Consider the following 24,255-nt stretch of genomic DNA (forward strand, 5'->3'; position numbering starts at 1 on the left):
TAGTTCCTCCCTTCTGTACAATCCCAAAGAGATAGGCTTCTCTCTGCTTCCTTTATGTTTCTGGGTTTCATTGTAAAATGCTCCATGGTTTCCCTTTATTTTCTGTTTTAAATGCTCTCTCATCCTGTTCTTCATGTTCTAAATCTGCCTACTAGGAATGACTGGGGTTTGCTGGAAACAAAACTCTCAGGCTTTCCAAAGAGATATGTAACAGTGAAAGTTTGCTGCTAGAATTTCTCAGGAACTTGTGAAATGCATGCTTGCTCCTCAGCTAAAGGGCCGTTTGTTTTCTTTTGGTGTTGAATTTTTAGACTTGGCGTAATCTCTGGTTTATGACAGACAATGAATGAATGCTGAACACGTTGTAACAAGTGATCTGGACTGGTGCAATTCCCTGCGATGGGATGCTTGATGAGCTGAAACTAGAGAAGATGTGATTTTCAGGCTCTTAACCTTTTGTTTCTAAAGTAGAAAGTTTGTTTGTACCAGAAAACCAGTCACTATAGTCCTTTGGTATTGGAGTGTGGAGCAAAGGCCCTCTCCTGGAATGGAGTGGTGTGAGCAGGTGTTTTCTCTAGTTGTATACACAGGGGCCATTTCTGAGGGCAGAAGCACCTTGATGTCTTTCCTTTAGAGGAAGTTTTTATATCACTAAGTCCCAGACATGTTCCAGACACTGCAGCCATGGAAGTCCTTGTTCTTAGACAGGAAGCAGAGACCCAAGAGTTGCAAACAAGGACTGTGAAGGACACAGTTTTTTCTTTCTTTGTGCTGGAGGAGAGACAGTGCCAAGGAACACTGCTCAGAGAAAAGGGACTTGGATGGGGTCATGGTGCATCCTAAGTTGTGAAGGACTGAATAGCCTTTTTGGCAAACACATGCCAACACAGAAGTTGAGGGTCAGTGGGGAGAAGGATGATGATCACGATCTCACAGTTAGTAAATGACAAGTTTTCTGTTCAGTCCACAACCTGGTTGGCTTCAAAATGCATTCATTTCACCCCATTACTTGGTACCCAGAAAATTCCTTGTACTCAGATAGTGAAGTCCATGGCCTGCTTGGCACTCTGCAGAACTCTCTACCCATAAATTAATACCAACAGAGGCTCAAATCATTGATTTGCTTATGTTTCTGAACTCTTTCAACCTTTTTCATATGAGGTACTAGAAAAGATGACATTTTAAAGTGAGAGATAATGCATAAGTATCTTTTTGTTGTAACACAATTACTAACTCATTTTAAACTGTGCAAACAGATTTGCCCAACTCCGTATTCTTTCAATATGACCAACTTCATGGGAATTTTCACACAGAGATATAAAATGTTGACAGAACGTTTTACTCTAAATGTGTTACTATTAAAGAAAAATTCTTTGAATTTCTGACCATGGAAGTTAAGGCTAATTATATCTTATTTCAGATGAAACTAAACATTACAGAAAGGTTTCTGTGAAGCCAGCCTATACAAACTAAGTACATTAGTCAGTGTTTTATTGCCGTGAAGAGACACTGTAACCATAGCAATTCCTATAAAAGAAAATATTTAATTGGGGGTTGCTCATAGTTTTAGAGGTTTAGTCCATTATCTGTATGGCGGGGGCAAAGCAGCCTGAAGGTAGACATGGTAGCTGAGAGCTCTACATCTGGATCCACAGGCGGCAGGAAGAGAGAGACTCTGGGCTTGGCATGGGGTTCTGAAGACTCAAAGTCCACCCCCAGTGACATACTTCCTCCAAGGCCACACCTCCTAATCCTTTCAAATAGTGCCATTCTCCATGACCAAGCATTCCATTCTATGAGCCTATGGGGGCCATTCTCATTCATACCACCACATCATCCAATCAGAATCAGCTTGGTATTGGAATGAATATAATTTAAGTTTGTTTTTTTTTTTTTCAAGGATGATGTGAGAGCTATTCCCTGAAACATTCCTAGTACTATTTGTTCAGTTTTTCCATTGTTCTTATAAATAAGACATACTTATAAATCTAACAGTGATAATCGAAATAATTCTCATTGGAGACTGGGAAAAAAAGAGGCTTTAGGGAAAGGGTGGAGAAGAAGGAGGAATACTTGAGGGTAAAGGTATTGCAGGGAATTGGGGTCAAGGAGCTGAGGGAGTGGGGTGGGGAATCAACCAAAATGAAATATGTATAGAAATTCCTTGTGGAAATCTGTTACTCTTAATTCTGGTTTCTTTCTTTCTTCTTTTTTTTTTATTGGCCTGTTTGTTTTCTAAAGAGAGAAAGAAATCATAGCATTGGATGGATTGGGTGATGGGGAGGATCTGGAGGAGATGAGGGGGAGAGAAGCCATGATCAGAATATACTGTTTAAAAATATTTTCAATAAAAATATATATTCACAAAAAGTTTTTTTAAAAGTAGTTATCATTGTTATGCTATGAATGGGTACCACTGTTAGTCCATAACATGCTGGTAAAAAAAAAAAAAAAAAAAACCTCAAACAAACAGTGGAGATTCTTCTAGAAACAAAATGAAAATTTAAACATTCTTACAGAATTCCTACTTCTATAGCACATAGGAAAGTATTTATTTTTTTAAGAAAATATTTCTTTTCAATTACAAGTTTTCTGTCCCTGTTTATTAGATGCTACAATTCTTCATCTGACCCAGCCTTATAGCTTAGAATGATATTTGAATTAATGAACTCAGTGCATGAAATGTCTGGTTTTGTTGAGTTCATCTTTTTAGATAAAGCAAGACTTCTCCTAAACCTTCAGGATTATATTAGTTAAGAAAGAACAGTTTTCCCCAATGTACACTTACTCAGAAGAATAGCTAAAAAATGATTAGCTATTGATTGTTATTGACATGCTTATCCTTATTCACCACATACTCACAACCGAAGGCATTATCTGAATCCCAGGAAGTACCATGAAGGCAATTGATGTGGTTTATCATACCATTTGACAATGAAGTTAAGTCATTTTACATGCGAATGTGTTAGTGGAAAAATAAAACAAAAATGGATATACTTATAGAGTCAGGAGGTTTCAAGCATTTAACAGAGACTGTCAAGAGACTAGTGGGTGTGTTCCCTCTGTAGATGACAATATGCAGAATACCAGGGTGTAGGAGCTATTAAAATGGCTGTAGAACTTCTACACCAGCTACATGTCAAGGAACATACAGCTCTAAATGGTTCTAATACCCTTCAAAGAGTTCCCCTTAAGAGGCTCCACACTGATGAAGCCTCCTTGTGAATGTTTCTAATGTGCACCTATGGCTCTAAGTTGATCTCAACAATTGAATGTCAGCATGTTATAAATCATCCGGGTGACCATTTCATAACTGAGTCTTGCCGAGAATTTTTAAAGCCCTCGTTTGCTTTTATGTTTCCAGTTCAACATCAAATAATACTACTCTAATTATCATGGGCTAATAAGAAAAGAGTAGAGGGTTGGTGAGAAGAAAAAAAAAACTGAACTAAATAATGACCTAGCCCTGAAGTTAGCAAGGCTCCAAGTGGACTGATGGGGTAAGCTGGTGGGAAAATTGAGTCATCACTGCACCCAACAGCATGGCGAAGCCCATCCAGTTCCTCTACACGCACATCGACGGCAGTCCCTCAATTTCCATATCACCTGTCACGTTAAGCTTATGCAGAAAGTTTGAGTGACACCGTTTTTGTCACTTTGTTTGAATTGCATCTTAAAATTTATCGTAGCTTTAAATTTTATGTGCTATTTCCCACCTGGTTGCACGTTTATACACACCAAAATTCCAGAGCAGTAAAAAGTAATTTAAGGCAATATTAAATGTCTGCGAGAGCTTTTTCTTTCAATTTACTTATTTTTCCATTAAAAGTGACCGTTTGTGAAATAGGGCTCTACATGCTTGGGGCCTTTCCTTTAGGACAGTCTCTATAGTGCATTCCTTTGAATGTTTTTGGTAGTATAAATCTGGCTTCTCAGATCATGGACACATTAAAGTTACTACGACAGACATCTGGGTTTTTGTGCCCAGCACCCATAAAACCTCTTAGTTTTTATCCCCTGTTTTCCTTTCTGGAAAGCAGTCTTGGTGACCTGTCAATCATAAATACCTCCACCCCCACCCCAGGCCCTCTCCAAGGGTAAGGGCTGGACAGGCATCCAAATGGTGTCAGTCAGCCTCTCACTGGAATGTGAGGCTCGAGGAGAGTGACCTAAGAACTGAAAATAGTTGACGCTGATTCACTCCAGTGGTGGAGGCTCAGAGCCCTGTCAGTCGGCTCTTGCTGCTGTGTTTTCTGGTTTTGCCTGGATTCTGTTTTTTTTTTTTTTCAAGGTGTGCTGACCAACTGTTACTTTAGTTCTATGAGCCCACTTTTCATATTTTAGCAAATGTTTTATTTCCTATTGGTTTAGCCAGAGTTGATTGATGTTACACACCACTGTTGACTGAATCATGAAGAGAAGACATTTTGCAGAAAGGGTTAGTGATGATACTGGGGAACTCCGAGTCAGTAAAATAATGTGGGAACAAGGTCATAAGAACTTAAGAAAATATGGAGCCCTTCGAGGGGCTTCTCACCTCACCATTTTCCATAACACCGCTGAAAGAAGCTTCACAAGCTTAAGGATTCTTCAGCCCACAGCTTAAGAATCAGACAGAGCTGGTTCTGACATCAACTGAATATAACTTTGAACATGATACGTCAACTCTTGAAGCCTCAGCTGCTGGTGGTTTCCTCATAATATTGGGGACAATAAGAGTTCAGGAGGCCATTTATATTATCAGGTTCCATGTTCTTGGATTCAGGCAACCTCAAGTTGGCAATATTTGGAAAAAGAATGACACTGTACTCAACCCGTGTAGACTTTTTTCTTGTCACCATTCTTTAAATGATAACACTTATTTGCATAATTATTTTGCATTAGGTGACATAGTGATATAGAGATGATTTAATTATCCCGGAAGATGTGTATAGGTGCATTAGTCTGTTTTCTGTTAGTATTATAAGTACCCGAAGTAACTGACTTACAAAGAAAAAATATTTTGACACACAGTTTTAGAACTTCCATTCACGATCAAGCACCCCTTTGGTTTTGGATTTGTGAAGAGTAGCACATCAATGCTGGAGTGTACAGTGTGTCATAACTGATAACCTCCTGAATGGGTAGCCAATAAAGAGAAAAAGACTCGTATCTCACTATCCTCTTCATAGATATGGTCCCAGTGATGTGGAGACTTCTCACTAGGACCTGCGTCTCATTAGGCATGTGGCGGTGTCACAATTACTCAAAGCATATCTGTAAATGATGGAGAAGTGAAGTAAAGGAGTGGGCAGGACCCAGGGAGATCACATGGTGGTGGGACTCAGTTGATACAGCAATAGGAATGTTCTGTAAAGAGTAGGCATGGTGCTGGGTTTCAGAGATATTTTCTTTCAAGTATGTCATGTATTTTGACCATAGTTATTGTGACCCTAAATGGTACAAGGGCAATGTGATGAGGCTACGAACACAACATTAACATGCACACAAAGACCTGGCTTAAAAAGAAGGTCTCCAGATACCTTTGGAGGAATCCTTCATCTTCTGTCATTGTGGGGTTGGTGCAGCTGAGGAGTCAAAGGGAACAGTTGTAGTACCAAGTGAACACTCAAACCTGCTAGATTTCTTCCCCTAGGATCAAGGCCCCAGGGGATTTTGAATAGGACATCTGTGCAGACATGGACAAGGCTGAGAATGTCGGGGCTGCGCATGCTCAATAACTCTCTTGTCGGCAGAAGAACAAACTCCTCCCCGGAAGACCTTTAAATAGGACACTTGGCACTTGCCTTGTTGCTATTGGTACCACTCACCATCTCTATGTCGTAGCAAGCTCCCTGATGATGTTGCCATTACTTACTTCTGTGTCCATGATAAGAGCTCAGATGGCTCAGCTCTCAGCTGGGTACCAGCTATAATGCCCAGTCTGGGAGGAGAATGTGCATACACAGTTTACAAGAAGTCCCTAATCAGTGTGGGCAAGAGTCAAGGAAGGACAACAAACCTTGTTATAGCATTGTGCTTTTCTCCTTAAGCATAAACACTAAGACTTCTGGGGGCCTCCCAGGCCTCTGTTAGTTCTTTGCATGGTCTCCCAGCATGCAGTCATAACCACTCTGGGCCGGTACGCATCTGAGGTCTTAGATGGACCCAGTCTGTGGTTCTGTGCACAGTGCAGACAATGTTTTCTTCCATAATACAGAACATCCTTTGAATATTGCAATTTATGTTTGTTTTGCTTGGATTTTAACTGGGTCTGCATAATGTTTCCTTGTTCAAAAGAAGAAAACAATATATTATTTTGCTTCATTATCTTTGAATGGCTGCCTGAAATAAGGGGCCCTCTGGATTTTAAAGGATGAAACTAGCCACCCAAATGCAAATTTTAAACAATGTGTATCATTCCCCAAAGCCCAGTAACTGGATGTGTAAAAGATGTGTCAACCAATGCCTCTTTGAGCTCCACACTTTGACAGCTCAGAAATAACTTCTGTCAAGAAACAGAAGAGTGTCTGCTCCAAGTGAGGCTCCTCAGACAGTGAGTGATTTACTAGCAAACCGTGCCTTAAACAGCAGAGTCTAAGGGACTAAGTGTTAAAAACAATTTTCCTGAAAACTATTACAAGATTCACTTCACTTGCTGGTCGGCCATAATAACGTCTACACACTTCAGACACCACGTGATAACTCCAGAAGCTGAATATGTTGAGGCGTGATAGGCCCATGAAGTCTTAGTTTTTGGCTTGTCCATGTTTGGTGGCAGAGAGCATTCACTTAACTGTCTATGTCCCTCTTCATTTATGAATAGATTGGATTGGCTTAATTCTCCCAGTTCTAATTGCTAATAGTTTACTTGGGATTTCTCATATAATCTTTTTGAGCGGCTTCCTTTTGGTTTTCAAGTAGAAAATCCCACTGGTTGAAACTTTTGTTGTTTATTTTGGTGTGCCATGGTCTCAAGCCCAAGGTGTGCCTGATTGACAAGCACCCCAACACTGAGCTTCACCCCCAGAGACTTCTTGGCTAGTAGTACCTAACAGTTTTAATATATATCGAACCAGGTACTTATTTTTTTGTAATAGAAAGAAAAAGCTCCTTGACAACGGTTTTCCAAAACATAGAAGAAAGATGACCCCTTGCTCAGTAATGGAGCAAGGGAGCATATTGTTAGCAGGCAGATGGAAGTGTGAGCTGTTCTCCAGTGTGGGGTGACAGTTGACGTGGGCAAATTCTATTCTAGTTTTGGCTGAATTGAACCCCCACCCCAACCCCATGGACCATTCTTTAGGTAATTGGTTTTAGAGTTGGATAAAATCCAGATCCTATCCCTGCCACACACTGCCTGGGTTGTTACAAATAAAGGATTCAAGTTTTAGAACGTTTGGTTGCAGCATCTCTGAACTGGAGTTGATAATAATGCTTATTTCAGAAAGCAGCCCTAACAGTTGAATGATAACGGGTGAAGACTATCTCACAGGGCCTTCTACTTAGTAAGGGAATCCTTCAGAAGTAGTAGGGGCTGGAGGTATAGCTCAGTGGTAGAGTGCTTGCCTATCATGCACAAGGCTCAGTTACTAAGAGGTATTAAGTGCTCTGAAAATGCAAATTAGTTTCTTGGATCTCAGCTTTATGTCCTAATAATTTTGCAGGATCAGGAAAAAAACTCAAGAAAAATGTGAAGTCTGTTTGATAAATAAGCTAGAGGAACTTGAGTGGAAAACAAGATCCAATAAAGGCAAAGGTGAACTGTTCTGCAAATGGAGAAAACAGATTGTGGTAGGGTTTACAAAGGCAGAGGGGTGGACTTAAGGAGTGTCAGCTTACAAAAACAGTGAAATAAACCATGTTATATTGAGAAAGAACATGACATCTTTGCTCCCTTGAAGCTTTACTACACAGGTACCTTGCTAAGCACAGGATAAAGGATGTGAGAATCATTTTGTTGGCATCAGCGGAAAACAGCCAGGTGGCTTCATTATCCTCTTCATGATGACGAAGGTTCTTGGCATGGACGGGCTTTAGTCAGTCTTCTGGGCTTCTAGATGCCCATCTGTGCACTGTCTTGTCTAATCCAGTTTTAGCAAAGAGCCCAGCTAAGTCAGTGACTCCCCTTGATGCTGACCCCTCAGGCCTCTTTTGATCTAGTTCCTCACCCACCTCCTCCCTCCCCAGGACATGTCTGATCACCTAGGCCCATTTCAGCAAGATGACCATTAGTCCAGTTTAGCCAGAATCTCCTTCCCCTGAGTTGCTTCCTCAGTCACATTCTGTCCACACATGCCTACTCTGATCTTTGGTCTGCATTCCTGTACGTGCTGCAATACCTTGCATGTAATTTGCCTTTCTCTGCTTTAACAAGGGCCAGTGACTATTTCTTCTATATCCATGTCTAGAAACTAAGGCACTAATTAAATTATTTTCTGCTTGGAGTGGGTGTGTACCATTTTTCTTTCCCATTTTTTTCCCCCACAGGAGTCCAACCCTTCGTTATAACAGCTCTCAGCTGACAGCACAGATGTTCCTCAGTGCATGGTCTTGATGGGATATGGTATCCACCAGCCCCTTGGAAGCCAAAAGGATCATTTTCTCTCTTCCAATTGCACCCATATCCTGAGACAGGCTGTGGCTTGGACTCTGCCACTGGACACGTCTCTCAGTTGCTTTTTTGTGAGGGCCACTGACCCACAAACTTGGCTCTTCCACTGTCTGGAAATCTGACTTCTCTTTTCACTTGCTCTAAATTCCTGGTGTGGAACGTTTCTGGCCCAATGCCTGATGCAAAGCAAGGGCTCAACAGGTGAGCACCGAGCAGCAGAATATTGGAAGAAGTAAGAGAACATACACATGGTTTAAGAAGTGAAAAGATTTTTTTTGGGGGGGGGGAGCATAGAGGAGGCTTAATACTCGAATACAAAGTAATTTCCAACAGTTTTAAAAGTACAGTGTAGGCACTGTAATAACACTCTGTAATATCCTTGTAGCTTCTCTGTAAATATCTGAAGATGCTAAAATAGAGTTTATTACAAATAAATGTGCTCATTTAAACAGCTGGTTTATATGAATCACATTCCAAACTAATTGTATCCCCCTTGTTATATTAAAGTTGCCACCCTCGAGTCATTTTTGATCAGGACTTGGTGAATTACTTGGGAACTCTTTAATAAAAACCTTATTAACACCCCAAGAAACAAAGCTGAATGTCACTGAACATCATTCCATGTGGAGTGCTGCCCACTTTACCTACAGGAGGCCTGCACTTCAGTTACTCCTTCTGGTTGTTTTTTTTTTTTTTTCATTTGCAACTACAAAAATTACTTTTATTGTTGACTGTAATCTTCCCAGCACTCGGGAGGCAGAGCCAGGTGGATCTCTGTGAGTTCGAGGCCAGCCTGGACTACCAAGTGAGTTCCAGGAAAGGCGCAAAGCTACACAGAGAAACCCTGTCTCGAAAAACCAAAAAAAAAAAAAAAAAAAAAAAAAAAAAAAATGAAAACAAACCTCAATCAATGTGACTTCACAGGACACATTTGGAACACTGGTGATGAGAGGTCACAGCATCTGTCCCCCAACAATTCTACCACATTTAGTTGCACCCTCCTCACCAACCTGAAAGAGGCTGGATTCAAAACACTCCTGAATCAGACGGGACACTAAACAGGGAAAGTACAAACCATGAAGATGTGACAGCAGGTTCCTGTCTTCTCAGCCCACCTTAACATGGAGACCGGGATGCTTCTGACCACCTTTGTAATAGAAACCTCTCCTTCCGGCCACAGTTTGTCTGGGTCACTTCGCCCCACACTATTCCCACACACCCCTGTCAGTTAGGGAAGTTCAGGATATGCATAATTCATAATATGTTTAATTATGAAAAAGAGGCAAATGTTTTCACCACACATTTCTTCAGCAGCCTGTGTAGGACAGTGGAAAGAGAAGGCCAGAGGGTCTGAGTAGATCATGCTGCAGCACACAGTCAGAGTCTCTGGAATCAGTCCAAGAGCAGAGCCAAAGGCAGAGTCTTGGGAAATTGGGAATCACTGAACTGGTGGGCACACTGGTACCGTGCTAGATGCTGAATCAGAGAGGGATAGGCAGGCTGGCACAGATGGGCATTTGGGTCAGGGACATGCAGGCCTTACAGTGCAGCAGCCAACTCATTCAAAACACTCCTGAATCACTGTAGGAGCCTTGCTGGAGGAGGCCCTCGAGGCCCTTTCTGACTCCTGTGAGGGATGAAAAGCCCCAGCCCAAGGAAGATCAGCCCCAGCACGAAGCCTCCGATGCCACTCAGCATCTTGCTCTGGGCAGACTCGGACTGTGCACGCCACTCCACAGTGACAGGGCTCTGCAGGCTGGCGTGTTCTACACGCCAGGTATAGATGTCTCCTCGCTGAGGGGTCATCTCCAGCATGACCAGGACCTGGAAGGTCCAGTCCCCGTTCTTAATAAGCTCCGTGGACACGACCTGGCCATTCCGGAACCAGCGCATTTTGATCTGGCCTGGGTAGAAATCTGTCACCGAGCAGATCAGCAGGTTGTGGTGGTTCAGGATCTCTGTCCTGGACAGGGAAATGGTTACCTTGGGCTGCTCGAGCCCCTGCAGGGAGGTGGGGGCCTCCGTCTCCTCGTAGTTGTGTCTGCACACCGTGTCCACTGTGGCCCGCGTCCTCTCCATGAAGTCCTCCAGGCTGTTCCAGTACTTCAGCCCACGACCTCCCCAGCTCGGTCACCACGCGGTGCTCGCCCACGTTGCTGTCGTAGCGCACGAACTCCTCCTGGTTGTAGAAGTATCTGGTCACCAGTTGCATGTGCTGCGTCCCGTTGATGAAGTAGCAGTAGGGCTTGAACTGGTACACGGAATCCCCTGTGGACAGACGTGGTCAGCCTGGGGCGGCGCTGGGCAGCAGAGACCCCCGGAGCCCGCGGTCTGACCCCATGCCGGCGCTTCAGGCTTTCCGTTTTGTTGTTTTCAAGGCTTAGGAAACACATTATGCTTATTATTCGATTGACTGGTCAAAATGCTGATCAAGTATTTTGTAGAATGTTCCTCAGTTTCTAGTGTTCCGATGTTCACATGACTATATTGGAGTTGTTGGTTTATGAAGAAAGCCACAAAGGTACTTTCAGGTGCGTATTCAACTACCATGACTAACCTCGTGAGATCTGATTGACTCCAAGGCCTGTGATCTTTAAAGCCTGGTTGTGGTGAATTCAAGACCAGCTTGGTTTATACAGTGAGTTCAGGACACACAGGACTTCATGGGGAGGCCCTATCTCATAAAAACAACAACAACAACAAAAAACAAAACCCAAAAATCTAAAACTGAACTACCCAACCAACCAACCAACCAACCAACCAACCAACCATCTCCCATCTATACAACTCCCCACCTTTCAGTTTTAGAATAGTTCCAAGAATAATCCAGGGAGCACTTGTGTATCCAGTTTTCTGACTACTCAAATCCCATCTGACTGTGGTCCGAAACTATGAGATTGTCAACACTGCTATTAACTCATTCCTGGACTTTGCTCATTTTTCGACAGGGTTCCCACCTTTCTCACCTTGGGAACCAATTCAAGAGAGTCCAGTTCACTTAGCAGGGCTTACCATTTTAACTGCTCTTGGTTTGTTCCATAGAACAGCTTCTACACCAATAAAACAGTGTCAGATGTGGGTGACAGGGATTTTTAAGGTTAAATCTCTTTCATTTAGAATAACTTTCAGATATGTGTTGTGGTACCTGATGTAAACACTTGGATTTGGTAACAACTTCCATGGTATCTTTTTAGTTCCTTTTTTTTAAAAATAAAAGTTCCAAACAGTTACAGCAGAGTGAAAAATTACCTAGCGCTTTGAAGTCATTGATGTCCATTCTCCTTTCCATCATCATCCTGTCCTGGGGACTTCTTTCTTTAGTGGTCCTCCCTTGTTCACCATTGTTGTTGCCACCACTTTAGTCCATCTGGGAAAATATTATTTCATATTTGGAATATTAGAAAAAGCAAGATTTTCCATATGGCTAGACTCCATTAGCTACAAACACTCTACTATTGGGCTGATATTTAAAATTCATTAGTTTCATCATTCTATCCTTTTGCTCAGAAATTGTCGGGCTCTGCTTTGTAATTCCAGGGGGAGTCAAGCTCCAAAACACTACTGCATGCTTTCTCTATCTTCTTTCTGCTCTTCTACACAAACAAACTTCTCATGGCTTCCCAACATGAACCTTTTCTCCTAATGAGTTCCATTCTTCAGCGTCCAATTGACATACCACACCGATACAAAGCTCAGTGTTATGCTAACAACCGTATTTGGAGTATGTTTTGTTCCCTAGTTTCTGTGCTTTCTCATTTCAAGCTTTGTCCATAGTTTGAAGAATAGCTCAAGGCTTATCTGGTGATTCCCTGGAGTCCATAAAGAGCATTTACTTCTAGTAATTCAGATGTCCAATGTTTGTCCCACAATGCATTCAAGTGAAAAGAAGAGTCCACTTTGTGGTCTTAATTATGCTCCCTCATGTGTCTTCTCATTTTGTTATTCCCACCACGATACTGACTCCTTGACAAGCTACACTCTTTGTACAGGCAAAGTCCTCTCCCCTTGCACTCCCTGGGCACAGTGAAACAATTGCAGAATTTCAAAAGACATTTCTATGTAACAAGAAAGAACAAAAGAAAATAAACACCAAGTTTCAGGAAGCCACGAACAACCCAGTTTATATAATACAAGTAACATCCATCTTCAGGCGTCCCATCAGTCAGGGTTAGGATCCGATGTGTTGGCTTCCAACTCAAAGAATAACATAAAAATCTATGAATTTATCTATCCTTGTAAAGAAGTCTATAGATCAATCAATAGAGAATCAAAACACTGGTTTTTCTTCTATATGACCCCTAGCAGAGGGGCTGTTAATCCTACCAGGTGAGAATAAGACCACTACCATGATTTTTGAGTCAAATTTGAATAAAATTTTATTAAATACTGGCCAGGTCCATGAATACTGGCCAGGTTCATTTCTGGGACCCCCAGAGTACAGCACTGAATTTCATCTTTCAGGGCCTTATAAAGGCAAAACTCACAAGGCTATATACTTCCTGACTTTGTCCAATTAAAGGCAAGCACACATCTTGACGTACTTCCTGCCTACACACCTCCTGCCTATGTATGGTCAAGCACCTCCTGTGCCATTGGGGCAACCAAACTTGTTTACAGAAGTGAAAACTTGGGTTTGTTATCTTACATTAACAGCAGCCCCCAGCATTCTAGGAAGTCATCTGTCCTCGGTCAGGTGATTATAGGTAAGAGGCATTTTTGTTTTATAGATCTCTTAAACACAGTAATTTAAACTTAACATGTAACTTCAGCCACCACAGGGCAAAACCCCCAAGGTAATTTCAGGATATAATATGACTGTTATGGTTCCAGCTATCACATACACATTCCAGGAATGAAGAAGAAAAGAAGAGGAGGAGGAGGAGGAGGAGGAGGAGGAGGAGGAGGAGGAGAAGAAGAAAAGAAGAAGGAGGAGGAGGAGGAGGAGGAGGAGGAGGAGGAGGAGGCCAAAAGGCCTTAATGACTGTAGGCATTTCCTGAACAACGTTCACTTCATTTGATTAGTCATATTTAGTATCAAGGGGACATGCCAGTAAAGTTTGTAAGCAGAGTATATTGTTGCCCTGAAAAAGTGGGATTGTCTCCTAGAAATGACAAGGAAGCTACACACATTTTATAGTAACAATATGGCTGCCTAAATAAGACCTGAACAATGATGTCACCAGCATGGAAGGTGGGAATCTCATGGTGTCCTAGCCCTACACAATGAAGTATAAGCAATTATTGACTTATTGACTGCTGGGAGAGAGAGAGAGAGAGAGAGAGAGAGAATTAGCCTTTTTCTGGGATGAGCCCCCTAATTGGTTATTCAATACTCAGAGAGGAAAAATTAGTCTTTGCCAGGGATGAGCCCCCTAATTGGCTATTCAATACCGAGAGAGGGAAAATTACTCTTTGCCAGGGATGAGGCTCCTAATTGGTTATTCAATACTAAGTGGTGAGTCCTGAAATCATATGGATATAAGCAATACCAAACAGACTCAGCAGGTTGTATTCATGTACTTATGTGTTCATATATATCTAACAATAATAATTAGGGGAAAAGAAGCTATGAATTTGAGAGGTGTAAGGGGGGCATGGGGAGTGTCAGAAGGAGGGGACCTGGGAGGAAATGGAAGAATGGAAGGGAAAGGGGGAAATGATGTAACTGTTTTTAATTAATTAAAAAAAAAGAAAAAGTGGGATTCTGTTCAACAAGTATAAAGGGGAGAATGGGTACTGACTGGATATACAACTAGTCATTTCTGCTGTCTCTGACTGTGTCTACAGAAGTCTTCCTCAGTAGATGTCTCCAGCTCTAAAACTCTGGTTCAACCTAAAACACCCATTGTCTTTGTGTTTTGAGGTTTTTATTTTTTTTTTATTTTGCCAGTAGCTATGTGGCTACATCACCTTAGAAACCACTACCTTGGTGGCTCCCTCTTTTTACTGTGTGTTGTCTCGAAATAGGAAGGCCAAGTGTTTGTCTGGGATTGTCACAGCTGTTTTCAGTTATTGGCTTAGTACTCAGGCAGTATCACTGGTGACTTTCTGTAGGTTGATTAATTACTTGTTCTGTTGTGACAAAATACCAACAAAAGCGACTCAAGGAATGAAGGAAGAGTTTATTCTGACTTACAGTTCCGCGGGGGTACAGTCAACCATAGCAGGAAAAGTATGGCAGCTGGACGAGGCAGTGGCTGGTCACACGGTGTCCACAGTCAGAAAGAAGAGAGTGAAGGATGCTGGTACTAAGCTAGCTCTCTCTTTTCATGCATTACCAGCCCATGGAATGGTGTCAACTACATTTAGGATTGATCTTCCTACAGTGATTAACCTAATATAGATAACACTTGATAGACACACCCAGAGGCCTATTTCCATGGTAATTCTAGGTCCTATCAAGTTAATAAGATTTTTTTTTTTTTTTTTTTTTTTTTTTTTTTTTTTTTTTTTTTTTAAAGATTTATTTATTATGTATACAGCATGTGTGCCTGCATGCCAGAAGAGGGCACCAGATCTCGTTACAGATGGTTGTGAGCCACCACGTGGTTGCTGGGAATTGAACTCAGGACCTCTGGAAGAGCAGTCAGTGCTCTCAACCTCTGAGCCATCTCTCCAGCCCCAAGTTAATAAGATTTACTATCACAGTGGGACTGGCCATTCAGTACAGGGGGCTGTGGAACTGTCCTCCAGCATCTTGTTGCTAACACCTTTCCACTTTGGGTCATGTGATGTATTGTGGCCAATGAGACATGAGCAAGTGTCATGACAGAGGCTTGAGAAGCACTCTAAGTGGCCTTACTAGAGTGGCGGCACCGCTCTGTAAGGAACCCAGGGTAACCGGATGGAGCAGCTACCTGGCTGAGAGCTGGAACTGTTCAGTTGCTTGTCCTTGCAGCTTCCAGGCAGTTCAATGAAGCTCTCTTTGACTTTAGCCATCTTAGCAATCTTAGAGGAGACTCCAGAAGGAATGGACTGCTGAACTTGTCTGCTGAAGTCACGTAAATAGATACAATTGATTGTTGCTGTTTTAAGACGCTAAATTGTTGAGGCGGTTTGTTACACATAAACAGAAAATGGAAACACCTTGGATATTGTTCAGAGAAGTTATGGTTTGGACTAGGTTATAGCCTAGTCATTTGTCTGAGTACAAACTATGGTTTGAAATACAGACAGTTGGCACTCTCTGCTGTGAGATGGTCTGTATGTCAAATGTGTTGCTGATTGGTCAATGAATAAATCACTGATTGGTCAGTGGCCAGGCAGGAAGTATAGGCGGGACTAACAGAGAGGAGAATTGAGAGAACAGGAAGCTGGGTGAGGGAGACACTGCCAGCCGCCATCAGGACAAGGAAGATGTAAAGTACCGGTAAGCCACAAGCCACGTGGCAAGGTATAGATTAATAGAAATGGATTAATTTAAGCTGTAAGAACAGTTAGCAAGAAGCCTGCCACGGCCATACAGTTTGTAACCAATAAAAGTCTCTGTGTTTACTTGGTCGGGTCTGAGTGGCTGTGGGACTGGCGGGTGAGAGAGTTTGTTCTGACTGTGGGCCAGGCAGGAAAACTCTAGCTACAACTCTCTACCGCTGCTTCTGTACCTGTGGGTTCAACCAGCTACAGATAAATATATGCAGGAAAATACTGCATCCAGGTTGAACATGTACATATTTTCCCTTGTCATTATCTCCTAAACACTGCATCACAACACTATTTGCATAGCATTTACATTTTCATATGCTACAAGTAATCAGGGGATGATTTAAAGTGTAGAGGTGTGTGGGTCAGATGTCAGTACTAAACCACTCTCTACGGCGTTTGAGAAGTCCCAGAACCCTTCACTGTGGGCACAGAGGGACCATTGTACTCAACAGTCAGCATTTGGTTTGGGTCACTCATCATTCATTTCTTCATTTTTTTCCTTTGTAACTACTTTGGGCAATCAATTATTTAATTACTGTATGGAATTCCTTTGGCTCCAGTGTTTGAACAGAAAGAGGAAGTTGACCTAATTCAGAACAACTAAAGGTCAGGGCCAGGACTCAGGTTCAGATTCTCCTTTCATTGAAGCTTCAGTGGTGCAGTCAGTTAGCATGTGGTGCTTACACAAAGTCTCTTTTCAGAATACAGACACTGGAGTTCGGAAGGGTCTCAGGAGAATGGTTTCTTCCTTATCTTTGATACTGGGGACACCCTCAAATCAGAGAGACCCTGAATTCAACATGCAGCAAATGGTCATGTAGAGCTTGGGGTGTGCCAACTGATGTGCCTGTCTTCAGAGTAATCTGTCTATGCTCAGCAAAATAAAAACAGATGTCCCTAAAGCAAGCAGCCACTTTCTGATTGGAACTAAGGCCTGCTCCCCAGGAGGGAGTTCACATTCAGGACCATAAACCTGGTTAAAAGTCGATGAGGTCATAGAGCCTAGTGAGGAGGCTACAGCTGTTGCTTTGTTAAATGGACATGTTGCCTCCATCAAATTGCCTTCTAAACAATTACGTTAATCCCAGTAGATGGATGGGATTGTCAGTTTTGGTAAGAGAAGTTTCTTTTTCCAGTTGGCAGAAGTAACTGCTGAGACCCACATCTGGTCCTAAGAATAAATGGCGGTTGAATACTCAGCCACAAATGAGGCATCCATCTTGCCTCTTCAAGGCCCAGGGAATAATTGGAAGAGAAGACGGAAACAATGCAAAGAGCCAAAGGATGGAGTAGACTGTTGTGCAGCTCTGTCTTCTGTGTCAAGCGGCCTCTGCGCTCTTGACTCCACAGTGCCTGTGATGGCCTGTACAAGATTAGGCCCTTCAACACCCCTTCATAGAGTTGGGGAGGCTTTGAGACTCCATCCTTCCCCGAGGATTTATAGGCAGTTAACAATAGGCAGGGGGAATAAGAGACCTTTCTTTTTAGTGGTGTAGCTACCGGTAAGGTGCCCACGCTCTCTGGTAAATAATCTCTACTGTACTTCTGTAATCAACCCTAATAAAACTCACAGGCTCATCAAAAAAAAAAAAGACATGAAAATAGAAGGGGGATAAGTTGGCAAAAAAGGGGATTTGGAGAAATAGGAGGGGGACAAGAGAGGGTAAGTGGAGCACGGGGTGTTGGTGGTGGTGGTGATGGTGATGGTGGTGGTGATGGTGTGGTGGTGGTGGTGGTGGTGGTGGTGGTTGTTGTTGGTGGTGATGATGGTGATGGTGGTGGTGATGGTGGTGGTGATGATGGTGATGATGGTGATGGTAGTGGTGGTGGAGGTGGTGGTGGTGGTGGTGGTGGTGGTGGTGGTGGGGGTGGCGGTGGTGGGGGTGGTGGTGATGGTGGTGGTGGTGGTGGTGGTGGTGGTGGTGGTGGTGGTGGTGGGGGTGGTGGTGATGGTGGTGGTGGTGGTGGTAGCAGTGATGATGTGGTGGTACACCTTTGTTCCGGAAAAAAGTTCCTATAAGTCCATAAAGGAGTTCAAGGAAGTCTTCATTAGGGCAGTTTCTGGTAGCAGAAAATTACTGCAGGTGTCAGCTGCAGGAGAATGGATGAGTAACCTATGGCAGAATGTTATGTATTTTGTAAAAGATGTAGATTTTACATTGAACATTAGTATGAAAATAAGGAATACTACAGTATAATTTCCACATCAGAATGATGCATGCACCAGAAGCACACCCTCTCAAGAATATTGATTTATTTGTAACACATATTAAGCATATTTAAAAGGGGAAGGGATATGAAGAGAACATAGAGCAATGAAGGAAAGAAGTCAAAATAAGGCACGAACCTTGAACTGTGGAAATAGAGTATGTTGGTAATTGGGGTTGTGATTTATTAAAAAGTTTGTAGCTGAAATTCAAGAAGAACCCCAAAGAGTTCTTGAGGGCATGAATGGTTGGTGAACTATTTGCCATTGGAGGTAATTTGTAAACTTGCATTCACTTGATCCTGAGTAACTTCCCAAGCAGAGGATCATTTACATGTCAGATTTCAAGATAACTAATAGTGTGCAAAGCAACAGGATTCATGTTCAATGGAACAGAAAGCGTGACAACTGGGTGAAGCAATTCTCTCCACTAACTTGAGGGTGAAATTCGATGTCACAACATGATTACCAAAAATATGAGAGGGCAAATGTCAAGAATTTTCCTGATGTTTTCCTCATGGCATTCTCTTCTATTTTAGTTTCGTGTATCAGCTATCCATGTTTTAATCCCAAGTGGAATGGACTTGCTGGAAAGAAATAAAAAAATCTGAGAATGTTTACACATTATAATAACAGATATTTTCCATATCATCCTTAATTCCTGGTCAGAGCATGATAAAAGATAGTGCATAGATGAAAAACTATGCTTACTAACTTTTCTCATTAGTGAAGAGGGATCAAGAACTAAATCTGAATGATGAGGTGCTGGTAGCTCAATGCACTAAAACCACTTGAAGCTGGTATTTAGGATCTTTGACCTCTTATGTCATTTGCACTATCTGAAATCCAACAGGGCACCGTTGAAAACTATGATTTGGGGATTCTATGTAATTCATGTTATATGAGCTAATTCTCTCCAAATTATCTTCTTTTCTTTAATTGCTTCATCGTTTCTTTCCAAAATCTTCTGTGTAGTTGTCTTTATCTGTAGCTGAAAGTTTTTCTGTGTCCTACCCGGCTGGCAGTCTGGACAAATCTCTCCCATTTGTGTCCCTCAAGTAAACACACAGAGGCTTATATTAATTAAAACTGCTCGGTCATTAGCTCAGGCTTCCTACTGACTACCTCTTACACTTAAACTCATCCCATTTCTGTTAATCTATATGTAGCCACATTTTCCATGGCTTTACCTGTGTGCCATTACATGCTGCTCCCTGGACAGCAGGCTGGCGACTCCTAACTCAGCCTTCCTCTTCCCAGAATTCTCCTTGTCTGCTTATCCCGCCTATACTTCCTGTCCTGGCTACTGGCCAATCAGTGTTTTATTAAACCAGTGTACAAAAGCATTATCCCACAGCATTTGCCTTCTTCAGACTTATCACTGTGAAAATGGAAATTTAAGTGGCTCCAAATTGTTCTTGAGTGGGGCAAGGTGCAGGATTGAAGAAAGAAAATTCCTATCTCTATGGAGTTTATATTTTATTGGCTTAATTCTGGTTAGTTTTGAGTATAAAATGTTTAATATGTTTAATATTATGATACAATAGTATCAGAAAAATGATTTTTATAATGTACTTTTGAAATTTGGTAAATTTTTGTCCTGATACTGGTAATCTGGACCCTAGGGTATTTGACTGTTGTGACATGTGTGCCTATAGCACAGGTTTAAATATAACTTGGGTCAAATAATATCTCTAAACAAAAGAAAAGATATCTGGAATAATAGAGAAAAGCTATAGAATGCTAATGTTTTTGACATTCATTATTATTTATTTTTTAAGAATAGTTTTTTTATTTTTTTGAAATTGTAGTATAATTATATCATTTCTTCTCTTTGCTTTCCTTCTTCCAACCTCTCCCATCTCTCCCCCTTGCTCTCTCTCAAATTCATGGCCTCTTTTTCTTCAGTCATTTTTTATACACACACACACACACACACACACACACACACACACACACACACACACCCCTCCACTCAGTCTGTTTAACGTTACTTGTATGTACGCAAATTGTCCTAGGGCTGATTACTTGGTGTAGGCTAGCAGGTTGGAGGAACTCTCCCTGGGAAAGACTGCTTCCCCTACTCTCAGCATTCTTTAGTTATCTGGAGTTCTTAGTCTAGGGCTCTCTGCATTTTAGCGGGCTGTGGTTTTCTGTGATGTTCTCCATCGGTTCCAAATAGAAGTTTCTTTGATGAGGGGTGAGGATTTCAATTGTCTGTGGGAATAAGGATAAATATTTAAAATGTAGTTGAAGATTATGCTGGCTCAGCAAAGTGGTGATTGTAGGTTCTCTTCCAAGATCTGAGTTCTCTAGCCCTGGGGAGTTGGCTAAGCTTCCATTATCAGACATGATTTTACTCTTGCTAAGTGGGTGGGCCTTAAGTCCAACTAGAAGGCTGTTGGTTGCTGCCAAGATGGGAGTGCCACTATTGCATCCTTGGAGTTATTGGGCTATGCTGGTAATTGTTGTGGTTCATACATGTCTTTATTTTTTAAATCAATTTTTTTGGAGAATTTTCATACATGAGTATTGTATTTACATCAATTCCAATACCCATCCAACTCCACCCATGTCCCCTCCCACTTCTTAAATTATTGACCTCATCTTCTTTAATTATTATTATTACACACACACACACACACACTCACTCAAACTTTACTCAGCAGGTTTATTTAGTATTGCTTGTATATATATCTGTTTTGGGCTGACCGCTTGAGATTCGGTCACCTATCAGGGGTCTCATCTCTGGAGAAGACTGAGTCTCCTTCTCTGAGAAGCCTTTAATTGTATAGATCTTCAACTAGGGGTGGATCCATGTGAAATTTACACCATGCACATTGGCAATTTTTTTTTTTTACATCCTTTAGATGTTTGAAAGGTGTATCCTCCATTGAATATGAGCAAAAAGTTTGATGCCCTAAATTTTTATAGTTTGGGCATTAAGTACGTTGAGAAACATTCTAATCTTTTCTCATTATAGTTACTTAAAAGTTGAAATGCATTCATTTATTTTATTTGTGTGTGTGTGTGTGTGTGTGTGTGTGTGTGTGTGTGTGTGTGTGGACTTATGTGCATGTGTGCACAGGAATGCCTTGGCAGGTGTGTAGGTCAGTGGACAACTTGTGGGAGTTATTTCTCTCCCTCCACCTTGTGTACTGGGCATTGGAATCAGGTTTTCAGGCTTAGTAGCAATCGTCTTCCTCCACTGAGAGCTCTCATTATTTATGGCGATGTCTATGATGTATGGAGTAAATCCTCCCAATACAATCTTGTTTGCATCTCACGCAGTTTGCTTCCTGAACTCTTTCCCATCCTGAAAATCCTGGGCCTTGTACTTTTTTTCTCCTCCATGTTTATTGTTTCTCCGCCAGTCCCTGTTTTCTCTAGTTCTTTGAATTTCTGAGGAGTGTTGTATCAGTTACAGGAAGTTACGTGGAGGAGGAGTAAACGAGCTCCTATAGAAAGGATATTGAACAAAGCTCTTGTCCAGCTTACCAGGAAGTATCTGGGTTGGGAATATGAAAGTGATATTGCCAAACAGTTCCATCCATTATAAATTAGTCATTTGTAGCAGTAGGTTATTTTAGATGTTACACATAGGCTAGATATTTTAGAGTTCTGAACTAATTTCTTCATCCTTCCACAATCACTAATTAAGGCATTAAAATAAATTCATAACAAGAATGACAGTTTAATAATTTCCAAGTGTACATCAAGATTTAGTTTCTCCTTTTCCTTGATCTTACTTATACAAAATCAGAATAATATCTACATTTTAAAAGCAAGAAAATTGCTGTGTGTAGTGGTGCATATATATGATCCCAGATCTTGGTAGGCAGAAGCTGGAGAATCAGGAATTCAAGGTCATCTTTTGCTACATAGAGAATTTGAGGTCAGCCTGGGTTACATGAGATCCTTTCTCAAGAAATGAGCAAACAAGCAACCAAATGAGAAAACTGAAGGTTTAATTTGTTGGATGACAACGTACAGGTCTATTTGTGAGGTTTCTAAGCACATGCTCTTCCCATAATACACTAACTACCCTGGAGACTGAATCCCAACCTATACCCAAATAAATAAATCAGTAGATAGCAATACAATTTAGTGTGATCACAGACCTGAGGAATGCTGTGGAACTCAGACGAAAGAGCAAATATCTCTGAGGACCAGGGCCAACTCTAAAGGCTTAAGGAGAAGAAGACCCTTAGATAGCAAAACCCAAGAGAGAAGGCTATGTATGTGCCTAAAATTCCATTTTATATATATTCATGTACTTTCTCAGATTCTTTTCCAAAGAACACAATATACAGCTAAAAGAAAAAGAACAACAACAAAAAAACCAAACCAAACCAAAACCAAAAACCCCAACCAAATATAGTCAGTATTGCTATGTAAGAATTTAAAGTGCCGGGTGGTGGTGGCACACGCCTTTAATCCCAGCACTCGGGAGACAGAGGCAGGCATCTCTGTGAGTTCCAGGCCAGCCTGGTCTACAGAGCAAGATTCAGGAAAGGCACAAAGCTACACAGAGAAACCCTGTTTCAAAAAGCAAAAGAATTTAAAGCAAATATACTTTTCAGTTTTTTTACATTTACGTGTGTGTGTGTGTGTGTGTGTGTGTGTGTGTGTGTGTGTGTTGTGGGCCATGGAACATTTGTGGAAATCACAGGGCTACTTATGAGAGACTGTTGTCTCCTCCCACTATGTGTGCCCAAGGATATTGAACTGGGGTCATCAGGCTTGGTGGCAGGCACCTTTACATACATCTCCCTGGCCCATATACTTGTTTTTACTACGTTAGACAAGTTGTCTTTAAATTAACAACACTATATTGTTTGCATATTTTATGTCAATCCTCAGGCCGAGTCACAGATGGGTGATATGGGTTTCAGAAATCTTTCTACTGTCATTGTGCCTCAGAACATCTTCAGAGAAATGAAAACAATGTTTTAATACATGGAAAGCTCTGTCCTTTCAAGAGAAGCCCCCGAAGCCACATTTAATTATAGCTTCCAATTAAATTGAGTCATAAATTTAAACAAAAATACATACTATTATTTGTAATATTGGAAAAAAAAATTCACAGATTTGTGTAATAGAAAGGGTCAAATTAATAGAGTCCCCCTAAGGAAAGCTGAGACCCAGAAGCAAAATTTTAATTTAAGTTTTTTGTATTCACTGATTTCTCTCTCACTTCTTGAATAGCTTCCTCTAAAACATCAGCTGTCCATTAAAACATGAAAATCTCAGTTCTCACTAAACTACAGAAAGTTTCTTGGATTGTGTCATCTTTCATCTTTCCTGCCTCTAGGGGGAAGTGTGTTTTCAACAATTCTGTCTCCAGGAGGTGCGTTCTTGTGGGTTAAGGCTTCACTGTGGTGTTATCTAGTGTGACTTCGGATCGGCTGGACAGTCTGCAAGGACCCTCACTTTACAGGTGTTAGCCAGGGTTCTGAGGCAGGGGGATTGTAGAGAAAATGCCCCAGATATTTTTTACTGCATTTCAAAATATCATGGCAACTTCTCCACGTGGTAGTCTTTCCTGGTGACAGCGGATAAACATGTGGACACAAACTTCACTCCACAGAACTAGAAACAAAATAGAGCCTGGATATTGATGAAAACATCTCTGAATTCTAAAAGAAAAGCCTATGAGTGTCTGTAATATCACATTTAACACTAATGTGCTTAGGTTTTCCACTGGCTAATCTTATTCCTTTGTTTTCTTTGACAATTGAGGTTGATAATTGAATTCTGAATGTGAAAAACATGGCCCCCTCCCCCGAAAGGAGCAATACTTAAAACCTGAGTTCAAGGCGATTTCTGTTTTTCTTTTTTCTTTCTTCCTTCCTTCCTTCCTTCCTTCCTTCCTTCCTTCCTTCCTTGTTTTGTTTATAATTATGATTAAAATATTATAAAAGTTATATTATCAAGTGGTGTTATTTTCAGTTTTACTTTTCTGGAAAGCCTGAAAATTTATTTTTACATAAGTGGGTATATGTATGTGTATGTGTGTGAGTGCATGAGTGAG

The 24,255-nt window shown here is 41.4% G+C and overlaps 1 pseudogene; it reads right to left on the reverse strand.

Moving 5' to 3' along the window:
* Window positions 1-9,506: 9,506 nt before the first annotated feature.
* Window positions 9,507-10,874, reverse strand: LOC128113827 (rano class II histocompatibility antigen, A beta chain-like; annotated as a pseudogene).
* Window positions 10,875-24,255: the final 13,381 nt, after the last annotated feature.

This window comes from Peromyscus californicus, unplaced genomic scaffold (genome assembly GCF_007827085.1).
Source record: "Peromyscus californicus insignis strain IS unplaced genomic scaffold, ASM782708v3 Scaffold_18__1_contigs__length_77618521, whole genome shotgun sequence".
NCBI classification, from domain to species: domain Eukaryota; kingdom Metazoa; phylum Chordata; class Mammalia; order Rodentia; family Cricetidae; genus Peromyscus; species Peromyscus californicus.